Genomic DNA, 15,936 nt, shown 5'->3' on the forward strand with positions numbered 1-15,936 from the left:
TCCTTCCTTGCACAGTTTCTGTTGTCTCCCAGTCTCAGTGGTTAAACAGGGGGCAAAGGTGGGGGGGGGAGTCTGGGACCACCCTCTACTCTGGGCTCCAGCCTAGGGACCCTAATAGTATCAGCTATGGTAGCTGACCTTTTAGAAACATGACATGTACAATTCCCTGGGCTACTTCCCCCACAGCAGCCCTCACTTCCTCAACCTCCACTTCACCCTTATCTCAGGGCCTCCTTCCTTGTGCCTGATATGGTGTGTACTACTCAGCCTCTCCAACAGCACAACTTCTTCCCACAGCTCCTGACATGCACACCCATCTGACTGACTGGGAGGCTTTTAACTAGTTTCAGCCAGCCCCCAATTGGCTTCAGGTGTCCCAATCAACATAGCATTCTCCCTGCCTTCTGGAAAGTTCTTAGTTGGCCCCAGGTGTCTTAACTGACCTGGAGCAGCTTCCATTTCCCTTAACCTGGTACCAAGGATTTGTTTAGCCTGGAGCTAATATATCTATCTCCTACTACTTTTCTATAGCCATCTGGCCTTGCCCCGTCACATATCCCCCCCTCTGCTCAACACCATAGAGTTGGACAACTTGGGATTCCAGGCAGTATGCTCATGACAGACCATCAGCGTTGCCAGAGTGGCATCCAGCCCTGTGCCATATGTGGAACTGGAATGGTTGGAAGGATAAGAACCACCTGGTGACCCTTGCAATCTTTTCCTTATTCCGCTGCATCCACTGGAGGGGTGCATGGTCCGTCACAAGAGTAAATCGCCGGCCTAAGAGGTAATAACGCAGTGTCTCCATAGCCCATTTGACAGCAAGGCATTCTCTCTCGACTACTGCATATTTCTGTTCTTTTGGGAGAAGCTTGCTGCGTAGGTAGAGGATCAGGTGTTCCTCTTCTCCCACCATTTGTGACAGAACTGCTCCCAACCCCACCTCGGAAGCATCTGTTTGTAAAATAAATTCCCTGTTAAAGTCTGGGGCTATGAATACGGGGTCATTACAGAGGGCTGTCTGAAGGTCTGCAAATGCCCCCTCTACTGCGTTGGTCCACTTTACCATGTCTGGACCTCGGGCCTTCACCAGGTCTGTTAGGGGACTTGCCCTGGTGGCGAAGTTTGGAATAAACCGTCGGTAGTAGCCTACGACGCACGGACCTGCTTCTTTCAGGTTGACCAGAGCCAGTTTTGAAGTGCCTCTAGCTTATTCATTTGGGGCTTCACTATGCCCCTTCCCACAATATATCCCAGGTACCTAGACTCTGCTAGCCCTATGGCGCATTTAGCGGGATTAGTAGTGAGGCCAGCCCGCCTTAAGGTGCGCAGTACTGCCTCAACTTTCTCCAAGTGGGTTCCCCAGTCTGGGGTATGGATGATGACATCATGTAGGTATGCATCTGGGGGCGCAGCAACTTATCCATGAGGCGCTGGAATGTGGCTGGGGCCCCATGTAGCCCAAAAGGGAGGACGGTGTACTGAAATAGCCCCTACGGGGTGGAGAATGCTGTCTTTTCTTTAGCTGCTTTGGTTAGAGGAATCTGCCAATACCCTTTTGTCAGATCCAGTGTAGTCAAGAATCAGGCACTACCCAGTCGGTCAACCAGTTCATCGATGCGTGGTATGGGGTATGCATCAAACTGGGATATTTCATTCAGTCGGTGAAAGTCATTACAGAATCTCATGGTACCATCAGGTTTAGGCACTAGAACAACTGGACTGGACCACAGACTGTAAGATTCTTCAATAACCCCTAATTCTAACATTTTCTTTACTTCGGCCTTGATTTACTCTCTTTTGGCTGCTGGGATTCGGTAGGGTCTCAATGTTACCTTGGCTCCAGGGATCGTGCGGATATGGTGATAGGTCTCAGTCGTCCGCCTTGGTTTTGTAGAGAACACATCTCTGTTGCGATTAATCATGTTGGCTGCCTCGATCTTTTGGATCGGCGTCAAGTCGGATGATATACTCACTTGCTTGTGTAAGTTAGCCTCCTGGGAAAGGGTCTCCTGCATGATTAAGCATGCCTCTAAATCGTGCCAAGGTTTTAGAAGATTGATGTGGTAAATTTGCTCCGATTTCTAGCAGCCTGGCTGCCGCACCTTATAGTTCACCTCTCCCACGGCTTCGATTATTTTGTAGAATCCCTGCCACTGGGCCAACAGTTTACTTTCGGCTGTGGGCACCAGTACCATCATCCGATCCCCTGGTTGGAACCGCCGAAGCTTCGCTTGGTGGTTATAATGGGTTTGTTGGGTCTCCTGTGCTCTCTCCAAGTGTTCCCGTACAATGGGCGTAACTCGGGCTATCCGATCTCTCATCTGCAGTACATGCTCCACTATGTTTTTTCCGGGATTTGGCTCCTCTTCCCAGGCTTCATCCAATATGCCCCGAGGGTGGCACCCATATAGTAGTTCGAATGGAGAGAAACCTGTGGAGGCTTGCGGAACCTCCCGAATGGTGAACATGAGGTAAGGCAATAGGGTATCCCAATCTTTCCCATCCCGGCTCACCACTTTCCTAATCATGGCCTTGAGGGTCCTATTGAACCTTTCCACAAGGCTATCTGTTTGCGGGTGGTATACAGAGGTCTGTAGGGCTTGTACATGGAGCAATGAACAGAGATCTTTCATCAACTTGGACATGAAAGATGTCCCTTGATCAGTCAATATCTCCTTGGGTTGCGCAACCCGGGCAAAGATCTGTACTAGCTCCTTAGCTATTGTCTTGGAAGCTGTGTTGCTCAGGGGAACAGCTTCTGGGTACTGGGTTGCATAGTCCAGTACAACAAGCACATGTTGGTGGCCCCGAGCTGTCTTCTCTAGGGGCCCTACCGGATCCATGGCTATCGGTTCGAAAGGAACCTTTATTATTGGAAGAAGTATCAAAGAAGTCCGCAAGAGTGGGTGAGGGTTATGTAACTGACACTCTGGACAAGAGGTGCAGTATCGCCGGACATCTTCATGTACTCCTGGCCAGAAGAACCTCCGCAGGATCCGTGCTTGGGTTTTCTCTAGGTGTCCTCCAATCAAGTGACTGTGGGCGAGACTCAATATGGGTTTTTGATGTTTTTGTGGCACCAGAACTTGTTGTATCTCTTGCTCCTGCATTTGCATCATGCAGTACAGAAGATCTTTCTTCACTTTAAAGTAAGGTCCGGGACCCCGGACCTTCCCATCCATGGGTATCCCATCAATCTCGGCCACCTCTTTTCTGGCGTTATCATATCTGGGGTCCTCCGCCTGGTCCCGCCCAAAAGTCTGTCTCCCAGGACTAACCTGCCCAAGCTCCCAGGGGCTGGCTTCTGCTTCTTCCAATGGCTCACTGCTGTCATGGCTGGGGGCAACTTCTGGTTCACCTTCTGTGGTGGAAGTTTCTCTGTTGGCTCTTCACGTCCATCTGCCTACTAGGGAGGTCTTCTGGCCCTGGGTCAGGATCTGGGTTCCCAAGGCCTTCGCGGCCTTCCTCTCCTTTTTTGTCTTCCAGGTCTTTCGGGGGCTGAGAATGGATCCTGAGAAATCTCAGCGAACATCGGGGGTTGACATTCCCCTATGATGAGTCGCTGTCCTCAGGGTCCCCACCTCCCTCCAGCCTCTCCAGGGGGAGTAAATTATCAAACCCTGGATAGTCCCTCCCAAGGACTACAGGATATGGGAGTTTAGGCACTACGCCTACGGTCACCTCAATGGGGTTTCCCTGAACCTCTATCTCCACTGGGATGGTGGGGTAATGGCTCATGGCCCCATGCACGCACGTCACTGCTACGCGTTTGGCTTGTAGCAGCTGACTATTTTTTCCCAGCTTACCCAATATGAGGGTGATAGCACTCCCAGAGTCCACAAGCGCTGTAGTCTCTGCTTCATTTATCCTCACTGGCGTAGTGTAATTATGCAGGGCTAATGCGACCCCCGCAAGGTGGATAAGGGAGCATGGGACCTCCCAATCCCCCAAGTTACATTGCATAGGCTCCTCGGTGCTGGGACACTGTGCTGCTAGGTGTCCCCACTCCCCACATGCATAACATCTAGAATTGCTTTTAGTCACTCCCCTATCCTGGGGGTTAGGGGATTTAGTCCCGGGGTTCCCCCCACTCAGGCCAATCACTTCCTTCCGGGGTCCCCGCTGGTTTTCGCCCCCCCCCCCTTCTTCCACCTAGGACTCCTGGGGGGTTTGGTTGTCCAACCTTCCAGGGTTGGGGTCGGGTGCTTGCTTCGAAAGGGGCCTTCCTTGGGTAGTCAGGTCAGTTCCCTGGCTGTCATCCATCTTTCTACCAGTGTGATCATCTCATCATAAGTGGACGGATTGTTCTGGTTTACCCATTTGTGGAGATCTGGCGGCAGTCCCCGCATGTAATGGTCTTTGGCCAGAGTCTCCAAAATCTCCTCCGGCCTGCACACCTCCATTGTGGTATAAAGCAAACCAAAAAAAAATCCAAAACCCCAGTGCACTTTTTTTAAACCTCTTTCTTCTGCCACGCTGTGAACGAAGTCGCACTCCTGACACAAGTTGTGACAAAGCTCTGTCCTTGCCTCCGTGGGTCCCGCGTTTCCTGGCAGATTTCGCTAGCCTCAGAGGCTCAAAATTACCCTCCACATAACCCTTCTTTCTCTAGAGACAAGGATCACAGTCTACAGAGCCATTTTCATCATAAGCCAGCGAGGGAGGTGAGAAGAAGTTATCCTTCCTTGCACAGTCTCTGTTGTCTCCCAGTGATTAAACAGGGGGCAAAGGTTGGGGGGGGGAGTCTGGGACCACCCTTTACTGTAGGCTCTAGCCCAGGGACCCTAATAGTATCAGCTATGGTAGCTGACCTTTTAGAAACATGACATATACAATTCCCTGGGCTACTTCCCCCACAGCAGCCCTCACTTCCTCAACCTCCACTTCACCCTTACCTCATGGCCTCCTTCCTTGTGCCTGATATGGTGTGGACTACTCAGCCTCTCCAACAGCGCAACTTCTTCCCACAGCTCCTGACATGCACACCCATCTGACTGACTGGGAGGCTTTTAACTAATTTCAGCCAGCCCCCAATTGGCTTCAGGTGTCCCAATCAACATAGCCTTCTCCCTGCCTTCTGGAAAGTTCTTAATTGGCCCCAGGTGTCTTAATTGACATGGAGCAGCTTCTATTTCGCTTAACCTTGTACCAGGGATTTGTTTAGCCAGGAGCTATTATATCTATCTCCCACTACTTTTCTATAGCCTTCTGGCCTTGCTCCGTCACACCACTTAATGGCCGAGTTTGCCATAGTATGGTTTGTGCCAACACAAACAATGGTTAATATTCAGCTACTAACAGCATTGACTACGGAGGTTTGAGTCCTGCAATTGACCAAAACAGGCACTTGGTTATCTTCCTGTAACCAGGTGATAACACTATAATTCTGCAACATGGATGTCAACGAAGGTGTTATAACCAGGTTACCAGAATAAAATTGTACTTACACTCGAGATGGAACCTTAGTTACATTACATTTATAACTTTGGAAACAATTATCAATAAAAGATCTTATATCATTACAATGTTTGATTCTAATGAGCACATACACTCTCTTCATGTGTTTGAAAGTGTTGCTAAATCATCTCCTGCTTGGCCTTTACAAAGCAATGAGATACATCAATGATCGAGTTGGGAAAAGAGGAAATAAAAATTGTTTGTCACCATGGAGTTTAGAAAAAATAATTCATCTACTAAACTGAGATCATGCATTTATTTGTTCGTCACTGATTGGTTGAAATTATTCTCTGTCCCATGCTGAAAACTATAATAGCTGGATCAGGGAGGATCAAGTTTTCTTAATCAAGTGGTCATGTCATGTAGTAGACCTTTAACTGATGATCCAATGAAAAGCTCATTGAGCTGATGATAGACTACAAAATATAATCAGCATTTTATATTTTTGGACTGCAACTCTGGTGGCATATCAGCTTGGCTCCTGCACTTCAGAGCAAATCTAAAAACTAAATAAGCACTTCACCATGTGGCCCCCTATTTTGAAAACAGCAGGAGCTGGAAATGCTATTCCCTGAGCTGGCTCAAGTGTTTGAATTTAATGGCACTCATAAAACTACTATTTTGTATCTGTCAAAAAGGTTTAAGGAGATATTCTGTTATCCCATTATTCATTGCACACTGTCTCTGATGGTTCATCTTGATGCTGGGCCTGCTATGCAGGGAACTGGTACTTTGATGATGAAATACGGTATTCAAGCATTGGGGAAATGGTTCAAAGTTTGAATGAAGTCATGAGAAATAATCAGTTTTCTTTGTTTTACTTCTATAGCATTTTTTCTTTCAAGGGTATTATTTTTCTTTATTATCGTTATTTAACATTTGATGCTCTAGGCTTGCTCAAATGCTTTACAAATATTAAGTCTCATAATGCACCTGTATATTAAGTCTGGGCACAAAAGTTAAATGATTCGCTAGAATTTATACAGATAGTTGTTGTAACAGCTGGGAATGGAACATAGAACTTCTTGTCTTCTAGTCGCCTTCTCTGATCACTAGATACACCTTTTTGGTAATAGCATCCAATAGCACAAGAAACCAGATATGATTCATTACTGTGGTCACCCTGTTCTCAAGAGAAATCTCATACAGATAAAATCTTTCTTCATACATAGGAGGACTTTTTTGTTTTGTTTTGTTTTTGGTGGGGTGTTTTTTTTTGGGGGGGGGGATGAGTGTCACAATAAAAGGCACTGTGAAGAAATTGCTCTCTGTGACTTTACCAAGCGGCTTCTCTGTGGCTATTAGGGCATTTAAATTTTTAAGTAAATTGGCTTGGCATAGTCATTTGGAAACTTAGAAAAAAAAAACCAACCATAATGCAAAAAACTAACATATAGACACATATATCAAAAATTTCTCCGGAATGTTTTAAATCCTTGAATATTGGTAGTCCATGACTGATGATGATGACAAAATTGTCACAATTATCATCTATGGTTAATTCTTAAGTAATTAAATATGCAGCGCTAGATATTACTGTAGTTTTCCCATTCTCAGCACCGTTATGATAAAAGAGCTGTTTTTTTTCTGGACAACCCAGTAACTCATATGAACAGCACTAAATCCATTTAATATATTCCATGTCGCTCAAATATATAATATTCAGAATTTCTCGAAGTTGTGCCTGTGAAGGTACTTGCAGGGAGCTACATGTAAGCTTTGGCACCAAAGTCCAAAGGCTCAAAGTGTTATGTAGGTAAAGGCTGACTTGAAAGTGTTTTGATGGAGTTTAAAGTTATTATGCAAAATGGAAAGAGGTCTGAGTGGGCCATCAAAGAAGGTTAGTGGAAGTGATTACTAATGACTGTATAGGTCTAACAATTAATGATTCAGGTGAAATTAAACACATTTTTCCAGATTCCAAAATGGATTTATATTCTTCCAAATTTAATCATCCTACTTTAAATTGTTTCATAACTTTAATGAGATTGAATTGAAGTGTCTCACCTCCACTGACCTGAAGATATTAGAAACAGAAATTATATTAACAGAGTTATATAGGTCAATATGTTCTCTGGATTTGGCAAGGCTCCAGGAGAAGATGGTTATACAACCAAATTCTTGAAATGAATGAGATGCTCTTAATGAGCATCTTTTACTATAGATAGTCTAACTAGCAACTGAAGAAATGCCTCATAACATGGCGTCGTGCGGCTTCAATTATTCTAATTTATTGTAGTTCCAGATATGACTCTAAAACTTCTACCAAAATGTGAGGAAACTATTTAGAGCTGAGCAAATATTTAGTTACAAATAACTTATTCACTGAATGTAGCTTCCTTTTTTTTTTTAACTTTCTGAACATTCTTTAGCTGTTTCATCAGTATTCAAATGTATTGGACAAATGCTTTTTTGGATGTTTGTACTCTGGTTTGATCACAAATATTCAAAATGTAAACAGTGTTATTTAGTTGGAATTTCCAGATATATCATATGCATTTGTTCCCTAAATGGTTGAGGGACTTAACTGTGTGAATTTTGTCATGTGTACTTTTTATACTTAATGTCTGTGAATACTCTTGTGTACAACTTTGAAAATAATTTTTGGTGAGCACCTGTGTTAATTAAATTCAGTTGCTCAACTGTTCACAAAAAATGAACCCTGAAGGGATGTAACCAAGAGCCCAAAGAATGCTTTTAAAAATTAGAACCAACATCTGTCAAAATTTCTTACGTTATTCACCTAACTCTATTAGAGACCATTACAAGGAAATTACTACAAAATGGTTAGACAGGATTCTTTTCCTAATGGAAATATTGTTTTCAAGATGATATGGATCAAAATACACTAACAGACAGAAAGGAAAAAAGATAGGCATTACATGGACTCATTCCAAATGTTGTAAAATGTCCCACAAACCATGCATATTAAGTGTTATTGTTAATACATAATATGATAATAAAAATCTGATACCCAAAATAAATGGAGTACTTGTGGCACCTTAGAGACTAACAAATTTATTTGAGCATAAGCTTTCGTGAGCTACAGCTCACTTCATCGGATGCATTTGGTGGAAAATACAGAGGGGAGATTTATATACACACACAGAGAACATGAAACAATGGGTTTTATCATACACACTGTAAGGAGAGTGATCACTTAAGATGAGCTATCACAAGCAGCAGAGGGGGGAAAGGAGGAAAACCTTTCATGGTGACAAGCAAGGTAGGCTATTTCCAGCAGATAACAAGAACGTCTGAGGAACAGTGGGGGTGGGGTGGGGGGGAGAAATAACATGGGGTAATAGTTTTACTTTGTGTAATGACTCATCCATTCCCAGTCTCTATTCAAGCCTAAGTTAATTGTATCCAGTTTGCAAATTAATTCCAATTCAGCAGTCTCTCGGTGGAGTCCGTTCTTGAAGTTTTTTTGTTAAAGGATAGTCACCCTCAGGTCTGTAATCGAGTGACCGGAGAGATTGAAGTGTTCTCCAACTGGTTTTTGAATGTTATAATTCTTGACGTCTGATTTGTGTCCATTTATTCTTTTACGTAGAGATTGTCCAGTTTGACCAATGTACATGGCAGAGGGGCATTGCTGGCACATGATGGCATATATCACATTGGTAGATGCGCAGGTGAACGAGCCTCTGATAGTGTGGCTGATGTGATTAGGCCCTATGATGGTGTCCCCTGAATAGATATGTGGACAGAGTTGGCAATGGGCTTTGTTGCAAGGATAGGTTCCTGGGTTAGTGGTTCTGTTGTGTGGTGTGTGGTTGCTGGTGAGTATTTGCTTCAGGTTGGGGGGCTGTCTGTAAGCAAGGACTGGCCTGTCTCCCAAGATCTGTGAGAGTGGTGGGTCATCCTTCAGGATAGGTTGTAGATCCTTGATGATGCGTTGGAGAGGTTTTAGTTGGGGGCTGAAGATGATGGCTAGTGGTGTTCTGTTATTTTCTTTGCTGGGCCTGTCCTGTAGTAGGTGACTTCTGGGTACTCTTCTGGCTCTGTCAATCTGTTTCTTCACTTCAGCAGGTGGGTATTGTAGTTGTAAGAATGCATGATAGAGATCTTGTAGGTGTTTGTCTTGGTCTGAGGGGTTGGAGCAAATGCGGTTATATCGTAGAGCTTGGCTGTAGACAATGGATCGTGTGGTATGATCTGGATGAAAGCTAGAGGCATGTAGGTAGGAATAGCGGTCAGTAGGTTTCCAATATAGGGTGGTGTTTATGTGACCATCGCTTATTAGCACCGTAGTGTCCAGGAATGGATCTCTTGTGTGGACTGGTCCAGGCTGAGGTTGATGGTGGGATGGAAATTGTTGAAATCATGGTTGAATTCCTCAAGGGCTTCTTTTCCATGGGTCCAGAAGATGAAGATGTCATCAATGTAGCGCAAGTAGAGTAGGGGCATTAGGGGACGAGAGCTGAGGAAGCGTTGTTCTAAGTCAGCCATAAAAATGTTGGCATATTGTGGGGCCATGCGGGTACCCATTGCAGTGCCGCTGATTTGAAGGTATAAATTGTCTCCAAATGTGAAATAGTTATGGGTGAGGACAAAGTCACAAAGTTCAGCCACCAGGTTAGCCGTGACATTATTGGGGATATTGTTCCTGATGTCTTGTAGCCCATCCTTGTGTGGAATGTTGGTGTAGAGTCTTCTACATCCATAGTGGCTAGGATGGTGTTTTTAGGAAGATCACCAATGGATTGTAGTTTCCTCAGGAAGTCAGTGGTGTCTCGAAGATAGCTGGGAGTGCAGATCCTATTATTTATTTTGGTCCTTTTGTACCATTCTGCTGATGCAAATGAGCTGGAAGGCCAGGGATCTTCCTAACAGAGGATTTCTCCTGTTGGATGTGCCCCCAGCTAGTATAGGCCATTACCAGCCACTGCGGCTTAGAGCAGTCCAAAAGATGCTCTAATCTATGACAGGACCACTGTAAATCCAGCCCCAGAATAGGGGCTCTTCAACCATCTCCTTTCAAGCCCCCCCATTTCAGCTGTACCCAGTGGACAACAGATGCAACTGAGAATCTAGGCCTTTGTTTCAGGGCTCAAACTTAATACTTATCTGACCTCCCTATAACTGAAATGCACTGTAGTGTGTGTTTGGTTTGTTTATGCTCTGGGTGTTGTTTTGAAAAATGTTAAATATTTAATTAAGTTTAATTTGGATTCCAGAGCAATAGGCTTGTTCATTAATGAGCAATCAGATTTGCCTGACATGATTTACCTTGCACAAATCCATGCTGACTCACTTCTTTGGTAAATGCTTTGAAACTTGGGTACCTTAAGCTAGCAACCTAAACCTATGGTTGGAGATAATTTAATGAATAGAAATAACATTATAAACTCACTTTTGAGGGCCTCAGGGAAACGGCTTTTATGAGCTTGTTAAATGAAGAAAAATTCATGCCTTCATGAACTGGGACAGCAGGGATGTTTTAGGGGAGAATGGCAAAGAGCTTGGAAATGGGAGTGAGAGAAGGATTCTGACTGGAGCAGGAAGACACATGTGGCCTGGTTTCAAAATGGTTGAGCATCAGCAATTCCAATTAAAATCCATGGGAATTGTAGGTGCTCAGCCCATCTGAAAATCAGGCCAATAGGAACCAGTACAGAGGCAACATAGTGGCATAAGTAAAACATTTGAGAGTTGATGCAAATGGGCGTGAGTATCAATTGGTAGATGAGTGGGGTTGCAGCAGAAAAAGTAACCAACAAATTAATGTACCATTGGTAGGTGCTTAGATACTATGGTAATTAGGGTAACATAAAACCTGAGTAAAGTGGAATAGATTAGGATAGAATAACAAGGTATAAGATAAAGCAGGGCTACCAAAGAGTAGAAGAAATGGTGTGTGGAATGCATTAATATTCTTATATAGGTGAGGTGTCAAAGATGCTACATAAATGTAGTTTATCACATGACTCTGCAATTTTGCTACCACTTCTGTACACACCATATATGAGTGCATACATAAACCTCTTTCAAGGAACTATCTATGTGTTCAGCACTGTACAATACACAATAAGAAAGAGTTCTTGCCCCAAAGATCTTACAGTCAAAAAAGATAGACGTGGACATGAGATGCAAATGAAAATGTAAACATGAGGATAACTTACTGTTGTTTTTTACCCATAAACTTGTGGGCATGTTATAATTTGCTATTATTAAGCTAGGCACTGCATAATCACCTCATACATGTGAATTACTTCCATAAGGAGCTTACAGTTGAAAATATGCCAAAGGATGGAAAAAGGAAGTGGTGTTATTCCTATTTTACAGATGATAAACTGAGGCACAGAAAGTGCAAGAGTGAAATCCTGCCCCCATTGAAATCAATGTGAGTTTTGTCAGCCAGGATTTCACATCAAGTGACTTTCCAGTATCATACAGTGTGTCTCTGGCTGAGTTAGAAACCAAACCCAGAATTCCTGTCTTATGTCTTAACCATAAAACCATCCCTCCACTCTTCTGCTCAGCTTCTACAGTTTAAAAGCCCTATCCACTTTGCCAGTACAGGTTACCAATAATCACTCACCGAGTATCCAGTGCATATACTTATACTAGTTAAAAGCCTGCGCTGTTGTCTGGGTGTAATTCGTCTTATGAGGTGAGAGTGCTTGCTGGAAGAAACTGTTAGGCACCACACATAGAAAGAATGCAAGTGCAAAGCATGCACATTGTCTACCTGCAATGTACACACATAAGAACAGCCATACTGGGTCTGACCAAAGATCCATCTAGCCCAGTATCCTGTCTTCCGACAGTGGCCAATGCCAGGTGCGCTAAAGGGAATGAACAGAACAGGTAATCATCAAGTGATCCATTCCTTGTCACCCATTCCCACCTTCTGGCAAACAGAGGCTAGGGACACCATCCCTGCTCATCCTGGCTAATAGCCATTGATGGACCTATCCTCCATGAATTTATCTAGTTATTTTTTTGAACCCTGTTGTAGTCTTGGCCTTCACAACATCCTCTGGCAAGGAGTTCCACAGGTTGACTTTGCATTGTGTGAAAAAATATTTCCTTTTGTTTGTTTTAAACCTGCAGCCTATTAATTTCATTTGGTGACCCCTAGTTCTTGTGTTCTAGGAAGGAGTAAATAACACTTCCTTATTTACTTTCTCCACATCAGTCATGATTTTATAGACCTCTATCATATCCCCCCTTAGTCATCTCTTTTTCAAGCTGAAAAGTCCCAGTCTTATTAATCTCTCCTCATATGGTAGCCGTTTCATACCCCTAATAATTTTTGTTGCCCTTTTATGAACCTTTTCCAATTCCAATATATCTTTTTTGAGGTGGGGCAACCACATCTGCACACAGTATTCAAGGTTTGGGCATACCATGGATTTATATAGAGGCAATATGATATTATCTGTCTTATTATCTATCCCTTTCTTAATGATTCCTAGCATTCTGTTCACTTTTTTGACTGCTGCTGCACATTGAGTGCATATTTTCAGAGAATTAGCCACAAAGACTCCAAGATCTCTTTCTTGAGTGGTAACAGCTAATTTAGACCCCCATCTTTTTATATGTATAGTTGGGATTATGTTTTCCAATGTGCATTACTTTGCATTTATCAACATTGAATTTCATCTGCCACTTTGTTGCCCAGTCACCCTGTTTTGAGAGATCCTTTTGTAGCTCTTTGCAGTCTGCCTGGCACTTCACTATCTTGAGTAGTTTTGTATCAACTGCAAATTTTGCCACTTCACTGTTTCCCCCTTTTTCCAGATCATTTATGAGTATGTTGAATAGGACTGGATCCATAACGTGTTACAACTTTGGCTTTTATCACCTAACCACAACATACCAACCTTCCTTCCCAGTTGTTTGGACCCAGCAGTACCACTTGCCTACCTCCCCACTTTCCTACCTCTTGCCCCAGGAACCTCTCTCTGCTCTAGGTTCAAACATGACATTAAGCTTCAGAGTGACAGACAGTGGCAATCATTATATAGATATGTACAAGCTGTGGTAACATAATATTTGTAATACATGGATGAGCCAGGTGATAAACTAGATTTGTCACGCACCTTTGAGTGCCTCACCTACACTCTGCTCACTGATTCTGACATGTTAAATCTTTAGTCAGTCACCTGCCATTAAAAAAAATTTGTTCCTGTGCATTTTTCCCCTCTAGTGTTAAGTTTCTGCCAATTAGGCAGAATAGGCAATGTATTCAGTAGTGCACTAGCTAAAGGCTTACGATCCAATATCATTAACCCTAAATTTAGTGATGGTCAGGTAGGGGAGTGGCATTCAGCAAGTACCTGAGCTGAACTTTAGTATTAGAAATGTAAGCAAAAGAAATTGATGTAAACAGGGCAGGGATGGATTTTAAGTGACAGGCCACAACTTTATTAAATTTAAACACAGGGGAGGCGATCACCCGCCCTGTCACGTACCAGGCATTTTAAGTGCTGGGATTACAGGGCTCCTAGTATAACTCGGGGTAGTCTCTCCTCAGCCAACCCCTAGGACTCACTCACTCTGCTGAGTTCTACCACCCACTCACTCTATAACATGGCACAAGGTACTAAAAAGGTGGGACCTTGGCCCTCAAAGGCCACAAGACCATCCCTATCCCATGAGCTCAAGGTCCATCAGTAAAATCCCAGGTTTTTTATTTCTGGCCACAAGTTGAAATGAACTACCATCCTTACAAAGTACTATCAATAATTAAATACTGTTCCTATTTAACTTAACTGTTTCTCCAGGATGCTGTGAGAAGGGCATAAAAATTCTCCATGCCTCTGCCAATCTGGTCCTTCTGAGAATCAAAAATTCTTTCCTGACCCCCAAACTGGTGATTGGTCAGATCCACAACATCTGCAAAACATAGCTTTGAACTAGCAATTCAGGACAGAGAGGGTGGGGCTGCTGGAACAGAGCACAAGAGGCTCCATATGGCCCAGGCTAGGGTTTAAAAAGGGAGGGTGAGGAACCAATCAGCTTCCTTCTTCCCCAAGTTAGCCAATAAGTAGCTAGACATTTTTAAAATAGGGGGATCCTGCATCTCCTCAGTAAATGTTCTCCTCCTCCTTCTGTTCAAGATGCAGATAGGTGCCAATTTCAATGGGATTAGGTGCCTATGTACTTTTCAAAATCCCACTAGGTTTCTATCAGCAGCATTAAATACCTGAATACTTTTACAAATCTGGCCCTAAATCCACCAGCTGGAAGCAGTAGCAGACTCATCAACCTCTTAATGGGCTATCCATTAGATGGAGCCAAAGACCCACAATCTCCTGGAATAGGTTATTTTAGCAGGTCCAATAAATACATTACTTTATTTCTCTCGGTGTCTGGCAATATCACACCAAAATAGCTGGTTCTTCATAACATGTGATCTCCCAAACAAAACATCATGCCTTGATCTGTCTACCTGCACCTCATCTCAGGTTTTCATGGACTTTTAGTATCCCAGAAGCCTTCTTAATTACCTAATCAGCCTTAAGCTGCTTGCTCCAGAAGTAACCCAAACTGTACAGCTTGAATATTGAATAAATCACTTCAAAAGCATAAAGGACAGCACTCATTTTGTCTTAATAACTGTTGGGGGCTCCCTTTCTTGTGGTGATCATCTTGAATATGATTGGCGAGTACTAACACTTGAAAGTCAGCATAAATTAAAATGGTCATACTGCTTGGGAGATACTCTTCTTGGGCATATCAGAATATAAAAATCTGGAATAACTTCAGCTTTGTCAGTGAAGAATTTGTTATATTTTCTTTTGCGGTGTTTGAAAGATATTTGTGTCAGTCTCATAAATTTCAGGTGCAATCATCCACTGCTGTCATTTAACCTCTTCTGTGTCAAAGAAATCAGTGGTTGACTGATTCCCAAATGAATAATTCTAACAAGAAGGCCCATTTGCAATGTGCTCTATTTTTTCCCCCTTATGATTATAAGTAGCAAGGTTATTGCCTGATTAATGGATGTTTTGACAAATGCTCAATACTGGAACTTCCACACATGCCCATTCTAATCTTTTACACATAAGTTATAATGATTTTTATACTGATCCAACTCAAAAGGCATTAAACCTTGTAATGAGATGACTGGGCTCTCATCCATGGAGCTTTGTGTTAAAACTTACTCATGAAATCAAAAGTGAAAAAGAATAGGAAAGAAGCATACCAGAGTTTACTAAATGTGCGACTATCGACAAAAACTTTGAGTAAGTGAACAATGAATAAGTCTGGCATTGGAACAACTGATTCACTATGATAATCTGAATGAAACATTTTATGGTCTTTAAAGTTTTATTTCTTTGTTAATAACATATGCGAGAGAGCAAATAAACAATATTAAACAATACTTTGGTGAGAATGTGAAAGGACAGGCAGTGTGTGCCAAAGTATAGGGTATTAGATTGGGAGCCAGGAGATATGGGTTCTAGTCTCAGTTCTGCAACTGACCTGCTGTGTGACTTTTGGGCAAGATACTTCAAC

General features: G+C 43.0%; 1 protein-coding gene across 2 annotated transcripts in view; it reads left to right on the forward strand.

Annotated features, from left to right (window-relative positions):
- The window catches only part of DCC (DCC netrin 1 receptor), a 975,841-nt gene that overhangs the window by 818,677 nt on the left and 141,228 nt on the right, over positions 1 to 15,936 (forward strand). The gene's annotated exons all lie outside the window — the stretch shown is intronic.

The sequence above is a fragment of the Dermochelys coriacea genome, chromosome 5 (assembly GCF_009764565.3).
Source record: "Dermochelys coriacea isolate rDerCor1 chromosome 5, rDerCor1.pri.v4, whole genome shotgun sequence".
Lineage (NCBI taxonomy): Eukaryota > Metazoa > Chordata > Testudines > Dermochelyidae > Dermochelys > Dermochelys coriacea.